This window comes from Zonotrichia albicollis, chromosome 1 (assembly GCF_047830755.1).
Source record: "Zonotrichia albicollis isolate bZonAlb1 chromosome 1, bZonAlb1.hap1, whole genome shotgun sequence".
Classification (NCBI taxonomy): Eukaryota; Metazoa; Chordata; class Aves; order Passeriformes; family Passerellidae; genus Zonotrichia; species Zonotrichia albicollis.
Window position 1 is genome coordinate 601,149 of NC_133819.1, and position 16,010 is coordinate 617,158.

General features: G+C 51.9%; 3 long non-coding RNA genes across 3 annotated transcripts; all 3 read right to left on the reverse strand.

Moving 5' to 3' along the window:
* Nucleotides 1-96: 96 nt before the first annotated feature.
* Nucleotides 97-675, reverse strand: LOC141725235 (uncharacterized). The gene is made up of 3 exons (XR_012577084.1): nt 566-675; nt 262-341; nt 97-185 (listed from the first exon to the last, which is right to left on the reverse strand). It is a non-coding gene; the product is annotated as an uncharacterized LOC141725235 (long non-coding RNA).
* A 1,502-nt stretch (nt 676-2,177) lies between these two features.
* On the reverse strand, nt 2,178-3,130 carry LOC141725239 (uncharacterized). Its single transcript, XR_012577086.1, has 3 exons — nt 3,021-3,130; nt 2,717-2,796; nt 2,178-2,640 (listed from the first exon to the last, which is right to left on the reverse strand). It is a non-coding gene; the product is annotated as an uncharacterized LOC141725239 (long non-coding RNA).
* Nucleotides 3,131-9,339: 6,209 nt separating this feature from the next.
* Nucleotides 9,340-10,495, reverse strand: LOC141725241 (uncharacterized). The gene is made up of 3 exons (XR_012577087.1): nt 10,386-10,495; nt 10,082-10,161; nt 9,340-10,005 (listed from the first exon to the last, which is right to left on the reverse strand). It is a non-coding gene; the product is annotated as an uncharacterized LOC141725241 (long non-coding RNA).
* Between the last annotated feature and the right edge of the window lie 5,515 nt (nt 10,496-16,010).

Here is a 16,010-nt window from a genome sequence, read left to right on the forward strand (position 1 = left end):
ACAAGTTTGCTTTTCCCTCCGCTAATTTTTAAATCTGTCCCAAGAACTCCCAACCTGCTACGCCCCCATCTCCAGGCCGTGGCTCCCAACTTATCTTCGGGATGATCGGTGACGGGAATCCACGTTGCACCTGAAATGAGTCTGCTTCAGAGAGCCTCGTGATGGCCTGTGAGCCTCTCGGTCAGCTACAATAAAGAAAACCAAAACCAAAGAATGAGTCCAGAGTTATGCGGGCCAAATCCCAGCCAGTCAGCTACTTGCCCTCTCCTGAGTGTGCCTGGCTCCCTCAGGCTCCAGCTTCATCCTGATTCCAAGGCTGTGGCCTTTATTAGGGCTGGCACCTGGGTTAGAGAAAGGCAAAGTTAAATGGCATTCCTGTGAGTGCACTGGATGACTCTGTGTGCTCTAAGACATGGGAATGCCTCTGCTAGAAGCCTTGTGGGGGGGGCCCTCAAATAAACAAATAAACACCCTTTCTCACCCTGCTGCCTGCAAACCCCCTCCCAAGAACTCCTAACTGGATACCTGCTCACCCTCCCTCTCCCACTCACAATCCTCAACTCACCTGAAGCCTCAATCTCAAACATCATCCTTGACACTGGGCAGATCCCTCTTGTGACATGATCAAGCTGCTGAAAAAATTCTTCTCCTTGAGAGCTGAGCAATAACAACCACTTCTCTCCACGGCCCACCTTGACTGCTGCTATCCAGATTCACTTCCTAAAAAGAAAGACAAAGAAGTGAGCTCTAACAGAGTCACCATGTACACTTCTGCTCCACAGACAAATGGGGCCTCACCTGCTCGGGGGAATCCCCTCACCCGGGATGGGGCCCTCTGGCCCAGATTTAATTCATCTGAATCTGAAAAAAACGTTAGGACAAGAGTCACACTGTTGCAGGACAACTTAAGAGCTCCAGATGTCCTGTGTCCATCTACAAATCCCATCTGGAGTCCAACTACACCCCACATTACACATTCCAAGTCCCCGGGCCCTCTCCTATCGCACCAGGCTATGCGGCAGGGCAGAGCAGCCCCGGCACAAATGTGTGCTGACACCCGTGACACAGGACAGACAGGACAGGACACACAACGGGGACACAACAGGAACAGAAATCTCTTGGCAAGGAAAATGGCTGCAAGGACTGAGAGCATGCAAAAGGAGATGACTGAGTTCAAACTGACGGTGAGCTGATGAGGCTCAGAGAACACTGCAGGAAGAAGATGCTAACTGAATGATTGATTCCAAGAACAGTAAAGATGGATGCCTAGGAATCCTATGGTCAGAATCCTCTGCCTGCCCTCACATTCTTTCAAGCCCTAATCCACCATAATGGATCCAGGTGGGGCACAGCTGTCCGTACAGCTCAGAACAAGACCTGACAAGACATCTGACTGGATGCTTCCAAAGACAGAAGAGAGTCTGATGCCTGTCTGAGCTCCCGAGTCAAAAGTTCTATGGCCTGGGTGCCAGGCCAAGGAATGCAGAGATCACAGATGCTAACAATGATGCCAAGGTTTCTGACAGGCCCCTCAAAGTGCTAAGGTAAAAGACAGGAGATACACAAACAACACATAATGCACAGCAGACAAGTGACACCAGACACACCGGGACTGCTCTGCCCTGAACACCTCAGCACTGTGATCAAAGGTGAGACTTGGCTTTCATGGGGCCTAAGGGGCCACTTCATGGACACCCCCCCACCGCCAAATTGGACTCAAAAACCCTTCCCAGTAATTCCCAAACCAGCACCCTGCCTTCATCCCCTCTGTGGGTCATAGCCCTCTACTTATCTCTCAGACATCTGGCGATGCCGGTCCGTGCCACGTGCAAAGAAAGGCCACCTCGTCAGCTGGGAAGGTCCTGCTGTCACCGGGCTGGTGTCTCTCAGACAGCTAGAGTAAAGAGAACCAAACATCAGTGCCTGATCTTGGCACCCCATCGGCCAAAACCCCACCAGTCTGCTACTCACCCTGCTCCTAGGAAGGCCCGGCACCTGCTAACTCTGACCCTCTGCCATGGATGCAATGCATCTGCACCTGAAAGAAAGTCAGAACATGTGTCAAACACCACCAGGATAACTCACAAGCTGCAAACACCTTAGGTCCATCTAGGAATAGCATCTAGAGCCCAAGTACAGCCCCCATTACAAATTTACACTCCCCAGGGCTTGTCCCATTGCAGCTGGCCGTGCGGCAGGGCAGAACAGCTCCGGCACCCATATGTGTGCAGACACCCGTGACACAGAACGTGACAAACAGGGGGACATCAAACACCACACATCATGCTTGTGGTGAGGGCCTCGAGGGAAGAAGGCAAAAGGGACCCCAAAGACACACTAGGGAACACGGCACACCGGAAACCACGACACAAACCAGAGCTGTTCTGCACTGCCCGCCTGAAAGCTGCCATCAAAAGTAGAGCCTCTCCCTTTAGCTGTCCTAAGAGGCCCTTGGACAAGTTTGCTTTTCCCTCCGCTAATTTTTAAATCTGTCCCAAGAACTCCCAACCTGCTACGCCCCCATCTCCAGGCCGTGGCTCCCAACTTATCTTTGGGATGATCGGTGACGGGAATCCACGTTGCACCTGAAATGAGTCTGCTTCAGAGAGCCTCGTGATGGCCTGTGAGCCTCTCGGTCAGCTACAATAAAGAAAACCAAAACCAAAGAATGAGTCCAGAGTTATGCGGGCCAAATCCCAGCCAGTCAGCTACTTGCCCTCTCCTGAGTGTGCCTGGCTCCCTCAGGCTCCAGCTTCATCCTGATTCCAAGGCTGTGGCCTTTATTAGGGCTGGCACCTGGGTTAGAGAAAGGCAAAGTTAAATGGCATTCCTGTGAGTGCACTGGATGACTCTGTGTGCTCTAAGACATGGGAATGCCTCTGCTAGAAGCCTTGTGGGGGGGGCCCTCAAATAAACAAATAAACACCCTTTCTCACCCTGCTGCCTGCAAACTCCCTCCCAAGAACTCCTAACTGGATACCTGCTCACCCTCCCTCTCCCACTCACAATCCTCAACTCACCTGAAGCCTCAATCTCAAACATCATCCTTGACACTGGGCAGATCCCTCTTGTGACATGATCAAGCTGCTGAAAAAATTCTTCTCCTTGAGAGCTGAGCAATAACAACCACTTCTCTCCACGGCCCACCTTGACTGCTGCTATCCAGATTCACTTCCTAAAAAGAAAGACAAAGAAGTGAGCTCTAACAGAGTCACCATGTACACTTCTGCTCCACAGACAAATGGGGCCTCACCTGCTCGGGGGAATCCCCTCACCCGGGATGGGGCCCTCTGGCCCAGATTTAATTCATCTGAATCTGAAAAAAACGTTAGGACAAGAGTCACACTGTTGCAGGACAACTTAAGAGCTCCAGATGTCCTGTGTCCATCTACAAATCCCATCTGGAGTCCAACTACACCCCACATTACACATTCCAAGTCCCCGGGCCCTCTCCTATCGCACCAGGCTATGCGGCAGGGCAGAGCAGCCCCGGCACAAATGTGTGCTGACACCCGTGACACAGGACAGACAGGACAGGACACACAACGGGGACACAACAGGAACAGAAATCTCTTGGCAAGGAAAATGGCTGCAAGGACTGAGAGCATGCAAAAGGAGATGACTGAGTTCAAACTGACGGTGAGCTGATGAGGCTCAGAGAACACTGCAGGAAGAAGATGCTAACTGAATGATTGATTCCAAGAACAGTAAAGATGGATGCCTAGGAATCCTATGGTCAGAATCCTCTGCCTGCCCTCACATTCTTTCAAGCCCTAATCCACCATAATGGATCCAGGTGGGGCACAGCTGTCCGTACAGCTCAGAACAAGACCTGACAAGACATCTGACTGGATGCTTCCAAAGACAGAAGAGAGTCTGATGCCTGCCTGAGCTCCCGAGTCAAAAGTTCTATGGCCTGGGTGCCAGGCCAAGGAATGCAGAGATCACAGATGCTAACAATGACGCCAAGGTTTCTGACAGGCCCCTCAAAGTGCTAAGGTAAAAGACAGGAGATACACAAACAACACATAATGCACAGCAGACAAGTGACACCAGACACACCGGGACTGCTCTGCCCTGAACACCTCAGCACTGTGATCAAAGGTGAGACTTGGCTTTCATGGGGCCTAAGGGGCCACTTCATGGACACCCCCCCACCGCCAAATTGGACTCAAAAACCCTTCCCAGTAATTCCCAAACCAGCACCCTGCCTTCATCCCCTCTGTGGGTCATAGCCCTCTACTTATCTCTCAGACATCTGGCGATGCCGGTCCGTGCCAGGTGCAAAGAAAGGCCATCTCGTCAGCTGGGAAGGTCCTGCTGTCACCGGGCTGGTGTCTCTCAGACAGCTAGAGTAAAGAGAACCAAACATCAGTGCCTGATCTTGGCACCCCATCGGCCAAAACCCCACCAGTCTGCTACTCACCCTGCTCCTAGGAAGGCCCGGCACCTGCTAACTCTGACCCTCTGCCATGGATGCAATGCATCTGCACCTGAAAGAAAGTCAGAACATGTGTCAAACACCACCAGGATAACTCACAAGCTGCAAACACCTTAGGTCCATCTAGGAATAGCATCTAGAGCCCAAGTACAGCCCCCATTACAAATTTACACTCCCCAGGGCTTGTCCCATTGCAGCTGGCCATGCGGCAGGGCAGAACAGCTCCGGCACCCATATGTGTGCAGACACCCGTGACACAGAACGTGACAAACAGGGGGACATCAAACACCACACATCATGCTTGTGGTGAGGGCCTCGAGGGAAGAAGGCAAAAGGGACCCCAAAGACACACTAGGGAACACGGCACACCGGAAACCACGACACAAACCAGAGCTGTTCTGCACTGCCCGCCTGAAAGCTGCCATCAAAAGTAGAGCCTCTCCCTTTAGCTGTCCTAAGAGGCCCTTGGACAAGTTTGCTTTTCCCTCCGCTAATTTTTAAATCTGTCCCAAGAACTCCCAACCTGCTACGCCCCCATCTCCAGGCCGTGGCTCCCAACTTATCTTCGGGATGATCGGTGATGGGAATCCACGTTGCACCTGAAATGAGTCTGCTTCAGAGAGCCTCGTGATCGCCTGTGAGCCTCTCGGTCAGCTACAATAAAGAAAACCAAAACCAAAGAATGAGTCCAGAGTTATGCGGGCCAAATCCCAGCCAGTCAGCTACTTGCCCTCTCCTGAGTGTGCCTGGCTCCCTCAGGCTCCAGCTTCATCCTGATTCCAAGGCTGTGGCCTTTATTAGGGCTGGCACCTGGGTTAGAGAAAGGCAAAGTTAAATGGCATTCCTGTGAGTGCACTGGATGACTCTGTGTGCTCTAAGACATGGGAATGCCTCTGCTAGAAGCCTTGTGGGGGGGGCCCTCAAATAAACAAATAAACACCCTTTCTCACCCTGCTGCCTGCAAACTCCCTCCCAAGAACTCCTAACTGGATACCTGCTCACCCTCCCTCTCCCACTCACAATCCTCAACTCACCTGAAGCCTCAATCTCAAACATCATCCTTGACACTGGGCAGATCCCTCTTGTGACATGATCAAGCTGCTGAAAAAATTCTTCTCCTTGAGAGCTGAGCAATAACAACCACTTCTCTCCACGGCCCACCTTGACTGCTGCTATCCAGATTCACTTCCTAAAAAGAAAGACAAAGAAGTGAGCTCTAACAGAGTCACCATGTACACTTCTGCTCCACAGACAAATGGGGCCTCACCTGCTCGGGGGAATCCCCTCACCCGGGATGGGGCCCTCTGGCCCAGATTTAATTCATCTGAATCTGAAAAAAACGTTAGGACAAGAGTCACACTGTTGCAGGACAACTTAAGAGCTCCAGATGTCCTGTGTCCATCTACAAATCCCATCTGGAGTCCAACTACACCCCACATTACACATTCCAAGTCCCCGGGCCCTCTCCTATCGCACCAGGCTATGCGGCAGGGCAGAGCAGCCCCGGCACAAATGTGTGCTGACACCCGTGACACAGGACAGACAGGACAGGACACACAACGGGGACACAACAGGAACAGAAATCTCTTGGCAAGGAAAATGGCTGCAAGGACTGAGAGCATGCAAAAGGAGATGACTGAGTTCAAACTGACGGTGAGCTGATGAGGCTCAGAGAACACTGCAGGAAGAAGATGCTAACTGAATGATTGATTCCAAGAACAGTAAAGATGGATGCCTAGGAATCCTATGGTCAGAATCCTCTGCCTGCCCTCACATTCTTTCAAGCCCTAATCCACCATAATGGATCCAGGTGGGGCACAGCTGTCCGTACAGCTCAGAACAAGACCTGACAAGACATCTGACTGGATGCTTCCAAAGACAGAAGAGAGTCTGATGCCTGCCTGAGCTCCCGAGTCAAAAGTTCTATGGCCTGGGTGCCAGGCCAAGGAATGCAGAGATCACAGATGCTAACAATGACGCCAAGGTTTCTGACAGGCCCCTCAAAGTGCTAAGGTAAAAGACAGGAGATACACAAACAACACATAATGCACAGCAGACAAGTGACACCAGACACACCGGGACTGCTCTGCCCTGAACACCTCAGCACTGTGATCAAAGGTGAGACTTGGCTTTCATGGGGCCTAAGGGGCCACTTCATGGACACCCCCCCACCGCCAAATTGGACTCAAAAACCCTTCCCAGTAATTCCCAAACCAGCACCCTGCCTTCATCCCCTCTGTGGGTCATAGCCCTCTACTTATCTCTCAGACATCTGGCGATGCCGGTCCGTGCCAGGTGCAAAGAAAGGCCATCTCGTCAGCTGGGAAGGTCCTGCTGTCACCGGGCTGGTGTCTCTCAGACAGCTAGAGTAAAGAGAACCAAACATCAGTGCCTGATCTTGGCACCCCATCGGCCAAAACCCCACCAGTCTGCTACTCACCCTGCTCCTAGGAAGGCCCGGCACCTGCTAACTCTGACCCTCTGCCATGGATGCAATGCATCTGCACCTGAAAGAAAGTCAGAACATGTGTCAAACACCACCAGGATAACTCACAAGCTGCAAACACCTTAGGTCCATCTAGGAATAGCATCTAGAGCCCAAGTACAGCCCCCATTACAAATTTACACTCCCCAGGGCTTGTCCCATTGCAGCTGGCCATGCGGCAGGGCAGAACAGCTCCGGCACCCATATGTGTGCAGACACCCGTGACACAGAACGTGACAAACAGGGGGACATCAAACACCACACATCATGCTTGTGGTGAGGGCCTCGAGGGAAGAAGGCAAAAGGGACCCCAAAGACACACTAGGGAACACGGCACACCGGAAACCACGACACAAACCAGAGCTGTTCTGCACTGCCCGCCTGAAAGCTGCCATCAAAAGTAGAGCCTCTCCCTTTAGCTGTCCTAAGAGGCCCTTGGACAAGTTTGCTTTTCCCTCCGCTAATTTTTAAATCTGTCCCAAGAACTCCCAACCTGCTACGCCCCCATCTCCAGGCCGTGGCTCCCAACTTATCTTCGGGATGATCGGTGATGGGAATCCACGTTGCACCTGAAATGAGTCTGCTTCAGAGAGCCTCGTGATCGCCTGTGAGCCTCTCGGTCAGCTACAATAAAGAAAACCAAAACCAAAGAATGAGTCCAGAGTTATGCGGGCCAAATCCCAGCCAGTCAGCTACTTGCCCTCTCCTGAGTGTGCCTGGCTCCCTCAGGCTCCAGCTTCATCCTGATTCCAAGGCTGTGGCCTTTATTAGGGCTGGCACCTGGGTTAGAGAAAGGCAAAGTTAAATGGCATTCCTGTGAGTGCACTGGATGACTCTGTGTGCTCTAAGACATGGGAATGCCTCTGCTAGAAGCCTTGTGGGGGGGGCCCTCAAATAAACAAATAAACACCCTTTCTCACCCTGCTGCCTGCAAACTCCCTCCCAAGAACTCCTAACTGGATACCTGCTCACCCTCCCTCTCCCACTCACAATCCTCAACTCACCTGAAGCCTCAATCTCAAACATCATCCTTGACACTGGGCAGATCCCTCTTGTGACATGATCAAGCTGCTGAAAAAATTCTTCTCCTTGAGAGCTGAGCAATAACAACCACTTCTCTCCACGGCCCACCTTGACTGCTGCTATCCAGATTCACTTCCTAAAAAGAAAGACAAAGAAGTGAGCTCTAACAGAGTCACCATGTACACTTCTGCTCCACAGACAAATGGGGCCTCACCTGCTCGGGGGAATCCCCTCACCCGGGATGGGGCCCTCTGGCCCAGATTTAATTCATCTGAATCTGAAAAAAACGTTAGGACAAGAGTCACACTGTTGCAGGACAACTTAAGAGCTCCAGATGTCCTGTGTCCATCTACAAATCCCATCTGGAGTCCAACTACACCCCACATTACACATTCCAAGTCCCCGGGCCCTCTCCTATCGCACCAGGCTATGCGGCAGGGCAGAGCAGCCCCGGCACAAATGTGTGCTGACACCCGTGACACAGGACAGACAGGACAGGACACACAACGGGGACACAACAGGAACAGAAATCTCTTGGCAAGGAAAATGGCTGCAAGGACTGAGAGCATGCAAAAGGAGATGACTGAGTTCAAACTGACGGTGAGCTGATGAGGCTCAGAGAACACTGCAGGAAGAAGATGCTAACTGAATGATTGATTCCAAGAACAGTAAAGATGGATGCCTAGGAATCCTATGGTCAGAATCCTCTGCCTGCCCTCACATTCTTTCAAGCCCTAATCCACCATAATGGATCCAGGTGGGGCACAGCTGTCCGTACAGCTCAGAACAAGACCTGACAAGACATCTGACTGGATGCTTCCAAAGACAGAAGAGAGTCTGATGCCTGCCTGAGCTCCCGAGTCAAAAGTTCTATGGCCTGGGTGCCAGGCCAAGGAATGCAGAGATCACAGATGCTAACAATGACGCCAAGGTTTCTGACAGGCCCCTCAAAGTGCTAAGGTAAAAGACAGGAGATACACAAACAACACATAATGCACAGCAGACAAGTGACACCAGACACACCGGGACTGCTCTGCCCTGAACACCTCAGCACTGTGATCAAAGGTGAGACTTGGCTTTCATGGGGCCTAAGGGGCCACTTCATGGACACCCCCCCACCGCCAAATTGGACTCAAAAACCCTTCCCAGTAATTCCCAAACCAGCACCCTGCCTTCATCCCCTCTGTGGGTCATAGCCCTCTACTTATCTCTCAGACATCTGGCGATGCCGGTCCGTGCCAGGTGCAAAGAAAGGCCATCTCGTCAGCTGGGAAGGTCCTGCTGTCACCGGGCTGGTGTCTCTCAGACAGCTAGAGTAAAGAGAACCAAACATCAGTGCCTGATCTTGGCACCCCATCGGCCAAAACCCCACCAGTCTGCTACTCACCCTGCTCCTAGGAAGGCCCGGCACCTGCTAACTCTGACCCTCTGCCATGGATGCAATGCATCTGCACCTGAAAGAAAGTCAGAACATGTGTCAAACACCACCAGGATAACTCACAAGCTGCAAACACCTTAGGTCCATCTAGGAATAGCATCTAGAGCCCAAGTACAGCCCCCATTACAAATTTACACTCCCCAGGGCTTGTCCCATTGCAGCTGGCCATGCGGCAGGGCAGAACAGCTCCGGCACCCATATGTGTGCAGACACCCGTGACACAGAACGTGACAAACAGGGGGACATCAAACACCACACATCATGCTTGTGGTGAGGGCCTCGAGGGAAGAAGGCAAAAGGGACCCCAAAGACACACTAGGGAACACGGCACACCGGAAACCACGACACAAACCAGAGCTGTTCTGCACTGCCCGCCTGAAAGCTGCCATCAAAAGTAGAGCCTCTCCCTTTAGCTGTCCTAAGAGGCCCTTGGACAAGTTTGCTTTTCCCTCCGCTAATTTTTAAATCTGTCCCAAGAACTCCCAACCTGCTACGCCCCCATCTCCAGGCCGTGGCTCCCAACTTATCTTCGGGATGATCGGTGATGGGAATCCACGTTGCACCTGAAATGAGTCTGCTTCAGAGAGCCTCGTGATGGCCTGTGAGCCTCTCGGTCAGCTACAATAAAGAAAACCAAAACCAAAGAATGAGTCCAGAGTTATGCGGGCCAAATCCCAGCCAGTCAGCTACTTGCCCTCTCCTGAGTGTGCCTGGCTCCCTCAGGCTCCAGCTTCATCCTGATTCCAAGGCTGTGGCCTTTATTAGGGCTGGCACCTGGGTTAGAGAAAGGCAAAGTTAAATGGCATTCCTGTGAGTGCACTGGATGACTCTGTGTGCTCTAAGACATGGGAATGCCTCTGCTAGAAGCCTTGTGGGGGGGGCCCTCAAATAAACAAATAAACACCCTTTCTCACCCTGCTGCCTGCAAACCCCCTCCCAAGAACTCCTAACTGGATACCTGCTCACCCTCCCTCTCCCACTCACAATCCTCAACTCACCTGAAGCCTCAATCTCAAACATCATCCTTGACACTGGGCAGATCCCTCTTGTGACATGATCAAGCTGCTGAAAAAATTCTTCTCCTTGAGAGCTGAGCAATAACAACCACTTCTCTCCACGGCCCACCTTGACTGCTGCTATCCAGATTCACTTCCTAAAAAGAAAGACAAAGAAGTGAGCTCTAACAGAGTCACCATGTACACGTCTGCTCCACAGACAAATGGGGCCTCACCTGCTCGGGGGAATCCCCTCACCCGGGATGGGGCCCTCTGGCCCAGATTTAATTCATCTGAATCTGAAAAAAACGTTAGGACAAGAGTCACACTGTTGCAGGACAACTTAAGAGCTCCAGATGTCCTGTGTCCATCTACAAATCCCATCTGGAGTCCAACTACACCCCACATTACACATTCCAAGTCCCCGGGCCCTCTCCTATCGCACCAGGCTATGCGGCAGGGCAGAGCAGCCCCGGCACAAATGTGTGCTGACACCCGTGACACAGGACAGACAGGACAGGACACACAACGGGGACACAACAGGAACAGAAATCTCTTGGCAAGGAAAATGGCTGCAAGGACTGAGAGCATGCAAAAGGAGATGACTGAGTTCAAACTGACGGTGAGCTGATGAGGCTCAGAGAACACTGCAGGAAGAAGATGCTAACTGAATGATTGATTCCAAGAACAGTAAAGATGGATGCCTAGGAATCCTATGGTCAGAATCCTCTGCCTGCCCTCACATTCTTTCAAGCCCTAATCCACCATAATGGATCCAGGTGGGGCACAGCTGTCCGTACAGCTCAGAACAAGACCTGACAAGACATCTGACTGGATGCTTCCAAAGACAGAAGAGAGTCTGATGCCTGTCTGAGCTCCCGAGTCAAAAGTTCTATGGCCTGGGTGCCAGGCCAAGGAATGCAGAGATCACAGATGCTAACAATGATGCCAAGGTTTCTGACAGGCCCCTCAAAGTGCTAAGGTAAAAGACAGGAGATACACAAACAACACATAATGCACAGCAGACAAGTGACACCAGACACACCGGGACTGCTCTGCCCTGAACACCTCAGCACTGTGATCAAAGGTGAGACTTGGCTTTCATGGGGCCTAAGGGGCCACTTCATGGACACCCCCCCACCGCCAAATTGGACTCAAAAACCCTTCCCAGTAATTCCCAAACCAGCACCCTGCCTTCATCCCCTCTGTGGGTCATAGCCCTCTACTTATCTCTCAGACATCTGGCAATGCCGGTCCGTGCCAGGTGCAAAGAAAGGCCACCTCGTCAGCTGGGAAGGTCCTGCTGTCACCGGGCTGGTGTCTCTCAGACAGCTAGAGTAAAGAGAACCAAACATCAGTGCCTGATCTTGGCACCCCATCGGCCAAAACCCCACCAGTCTGCTACTCACCCTGCTCCTAGGAAGGCCCGGCACCTGCTAACTCTGACCCTCTGCCATGGATGCAATGCATCTGCACCTGAAAGAAAGTTAGAACATGTGTCAAACACCACCAGGATAACTCACAAGCTGCAAACACCTTAGGTCCATCTAGGAATAGCATCTAGAGCCCAAGTACAGCCCCCATTACAAATTTACACTCCCCAGGGCTTGTCCCATTGCAGCTGGCCGTGCGGCAGGGCAGAACAGCTCCGGCACCCATATGTGTGCAGACACCCGTGACACAGAACGTGACAAACAGGGGGACATCAAACACCACACATCATGCTTGTGGTGAGGGCCTCGAGGGAAGAAGGCAAAAGGGACCCCAAAGACACACTAGGGAACACGGCACACCGGAAACCACGACACAAACCAGAGCTGTTCTGCACTGCCCGCCTGAAAGCTGCCATCAAAAGTAGAGCCTCTCCCTTTAGCTGTCCTAAGAGGCCCTTGGACAAGTTTGCTTTTCCCTCCGCTAATTTTTAAATCTGTCCCAAGAACTCCCAACCTGCTACGCCCCCATCTCCAGGCCGTGGCTCCCAACTTATCTTCGGGATGATCGGTGACGGGAATCCACGTTGCACCTGAAATGAGTCTGCTTCAGAGAGCCTCATGATCGCCTGTGAGCCTCTCGGTCAGCTACAATAAAGAAAACCAAAACCAAAGAATGAGTCCAGAGTTATGCGGGCCAAATCCCAGCCAGTCAGCTACTTGCCCTCTCCTGAGTGTGCCTGGCTCCCTCAGGCTCCAGCTTCATCCTGATTCCAAGGCTGTGGCCTTTATTAGGGCTGGCACCTGGGTTAGAGAAAGGCAAAGTTAAATGGCATTCCTGTGAGTGCACTGGATGACTCTGTGTGCTCTAAGACATGGGAATGCCTCTGCTAGAAGCCTTGTGGGGGGGGCCCTCAAATAAACAAATAAACACCCTTTCTCACCCTGCTGCCTGCAAACCCCCTCCCAAGAACTCCTAACTGGATACCTGCTCACCCTCCCTCTCCCACTCACAATCCTCAACTCACCTGAAGCCTCAATCTCAAACATCATCCTTGACACTGGGCAGATCCCTCTTGTGACATGATCAAGCTGCTGAAAAAATTCTTCTCCTTGAGAGCTGAGCAATAACAACCACTTCTCTCCACGGCCCACCTTGACTGCTGCTATCCAGATTCACTTCCTAAAAAGAAAGACAAAGAAGTGAGCTCTAACAGAGTCACCATGTACACTTCTGCTCCACAGACAAATGGGGCCTCACCTGCTCGGGGGAATCCCCTCACCCGGGATGGGGCCCTCTGGCCCAGATTTAATTCATCTGAATCTGAAAAAAACGTTAGGACAAGAGTCACACTGTTGCAGGACAACTTAAGAGCTCCAGATGTCCTGTGTCCATCTACAAATCCCATCTGGAGTCCAACTACACCCCACATTACACATTCCAAGTCCCCGGGCCCTCTCCTATCGCACCAGGCTATGCGGCAGGGCAGAGCAGCCCCGGCACAAATGTGTGCTGACACCCGTGACACAGGACAGACAGGACAGGACACACAACGGGGACACAACAGGAACAGAAATCTCTTGGCAAGGAAAATGGCTGCAAGGACTGAGAGCATGCAAAAGGAGATGACTGAGTTCAAACTGACGGTGAGCTGATGAGGCTCAGAGAACACTGCAGGAAGAAGATGCTAACTGAATGATTGATTCCAAGAACAGTAAAGATGGATGCCTAGGAATCCTATGGTCAGAATCCTCTGCCTGCCCTCACATTCTTTCAAGCCCTAATCCACCATAATGGATCCAGGTGGGGCACAGCTGTCCGTACAGCTCAGAACAAGACCTGACAAGACATCTGACTGGATGCTTCCAAAGACAGAAGAGAGTCTGATGCCTGTCTGAGCTCCCGAGTCAAAAGTTCTATGGCCTGGGTGCCAGGCCAAGGAATGCAGAGATCACAGATGCTAACAATGATGCCAAGGTTTCTGACAGGCCCCTCAAAGTGCTAAGGTAAAAGACAGGAGATACACAAACAACACATAATGCACAGCAGACAAGTGACACCAGACACACCGGGACTGCTCTGCCCTGAACACCTCAGCACTGTGATCAAAGGTGAGACTTGGCTTTCATGGGGCCTAAGGGGCCACTTCATGGACACCCCCCCACCGCCAAATTGGACTCAAAAACCCTTCCCAGTAATTCCCAAACCAGCACCCTGCCTTCATCCCCTCTGTGGGTCATAGCCCTCTACTTATCTCTCAGACATCTGGCGATGCCGGTCCGTGCCAGGTGCAAAGAAAGGCCATCTCGTCAGCTGGGAAGGTCCTGCTGTCACCGGGCTGGTGTCTCTCAGACAGCTAGAGTAAAGAGAACCAAACATCAGTGCCTGATCTTGGCACCCCATCGGCCAAAACCCCACCAGTCTGCTACTCACCCTGCTCCTAGGAAGGCCCGGCACCTGCTAACTCTGACCCTCTGCCATGGATGCAATGCATCTGCACCTGAAAGAAAGTCAGAACATGTGTCAAACACCACCAGGATAACTCACAAGCTGCAAACACCTTAGGTCCATCTAGGAATAGCATCTAGAGCCCAAGTACAGCCCCCATTACAAATTTACACTCCCCAGGGCTTGTCCCATTGCAGCTGGCCATGCGGCAGGGCAGAACAGCTCCGGCACCCATATGTGTGCAGACACCCGTGACACAGAACGTGACAAACAGGGGGACATCAAACACCACACATCATGCTTGTGGTGAGGGCCTCGAGGGAAGAAGGCAAAAGGGACCCCAAAGACACACTAGGGAACACGGCACACCGGAAACCACGACACAAACCAGAGCTGTTCTGCACTGCCCGCCTGAAAGCTGCCATCAAAAGTAGAGCCTCTCCCTTTAGCTGTCCTAAGAGGCCCTTGGACAAGTTTGCTTTTCCCTCCGCTAATTTTTAAATCTGTCCCAAGAACTCCCAACCTGCTACGCCCCCATCTCCAGGCCGTGGCTCCCAACTTATCTTTGGGATGATCGGTGACGGGAATCCACGTTGCACCTGAAATGAGTCTGCTTCAGAGAGCCTCGTGATCGCCTGTGAGCCTCTCGGTCAGCTACAATAAAGAAAACCAAAACCAAAGAATGAGTCCAGAGTTATGCGGGCCAAATCCCAGCCAGTCAGCTACTTGCCCTCTCCTGAGTGTGCCTGGCTCCCTCAGGCTCCAGCTTCATCCTGATTCCAAGGCTGTGGCCTTTATTAGGGCTGGCACCTGGGTTAGAGAAAGGCAAAGTTAAATGGCATTCCTGTGAGTGCACTGGATGACTCTGTGTGCTCTAAGACATGGGAATGCCTCTGCTAGAAGCCTTGTGGGGGGGGCCCTCAAATAAACAAATAAACACCCTTTCTCACCCTGCTGCCTGCAAACTCCCTCCCAAGAACTCCTAACTGGATACCTGCTCACCCTCCCTCTCCCACTCACAATCCTCAACTCACCTGAAGCCTCAATCTCAAACATCATCCTTGACACTGGGCAGATCCCTCTTGTGACATGATCAAGCTGCTGAAAAAATTCTTCTCCTTGAGAGCTGAGCAATAACAACCACTTCTCTCCACGGCCCACCTTGACTGCTGCTATCCAGATTCACTTCCTAAAAAGAAAGACAAAGAAGTGAGCTCTAACAGAGTCACCATGTACACTTCTGCTCCACAGACAAATGGGGCCTCACCTGCTCGGGGGAATCCCCTCACCCGGGATGGGGCCCTCTGGCCCAGATTTAATTCATCTGAATCTGAAAAAAACGTTAGGACAAGAGTCACACTGTTGCAGGACAACTTAAGAGCTCCAGATGTCCTGTGTCCATCTACAAATCCCATCTGGAGTCCAACTACACCCCACATTACACATTCCAAGTCCCCGGGCCCTCTCCTATCGCACCAGGCTATGCGGCAGGGCAGAGCAGCCCCGGCACAAATGTGTGCTGACACCCGTGACACAGGACAGACAGGACAGGACACACAACGGGGACACAACAGGAACAGAAATCTCTTGGCAAGGAAAATGGCTGCAAGGACTGAGAGCATGCAAAAGGAGATGACTGAGTTCAAACTGACGGTGAGCTGATGAGGCTCAGAGAACACTGCAGGAAGAAGATGCTAACTGAATGATTGATTCCAAGAACAGTAAAGATGGATGCCTAGGAATCCTATG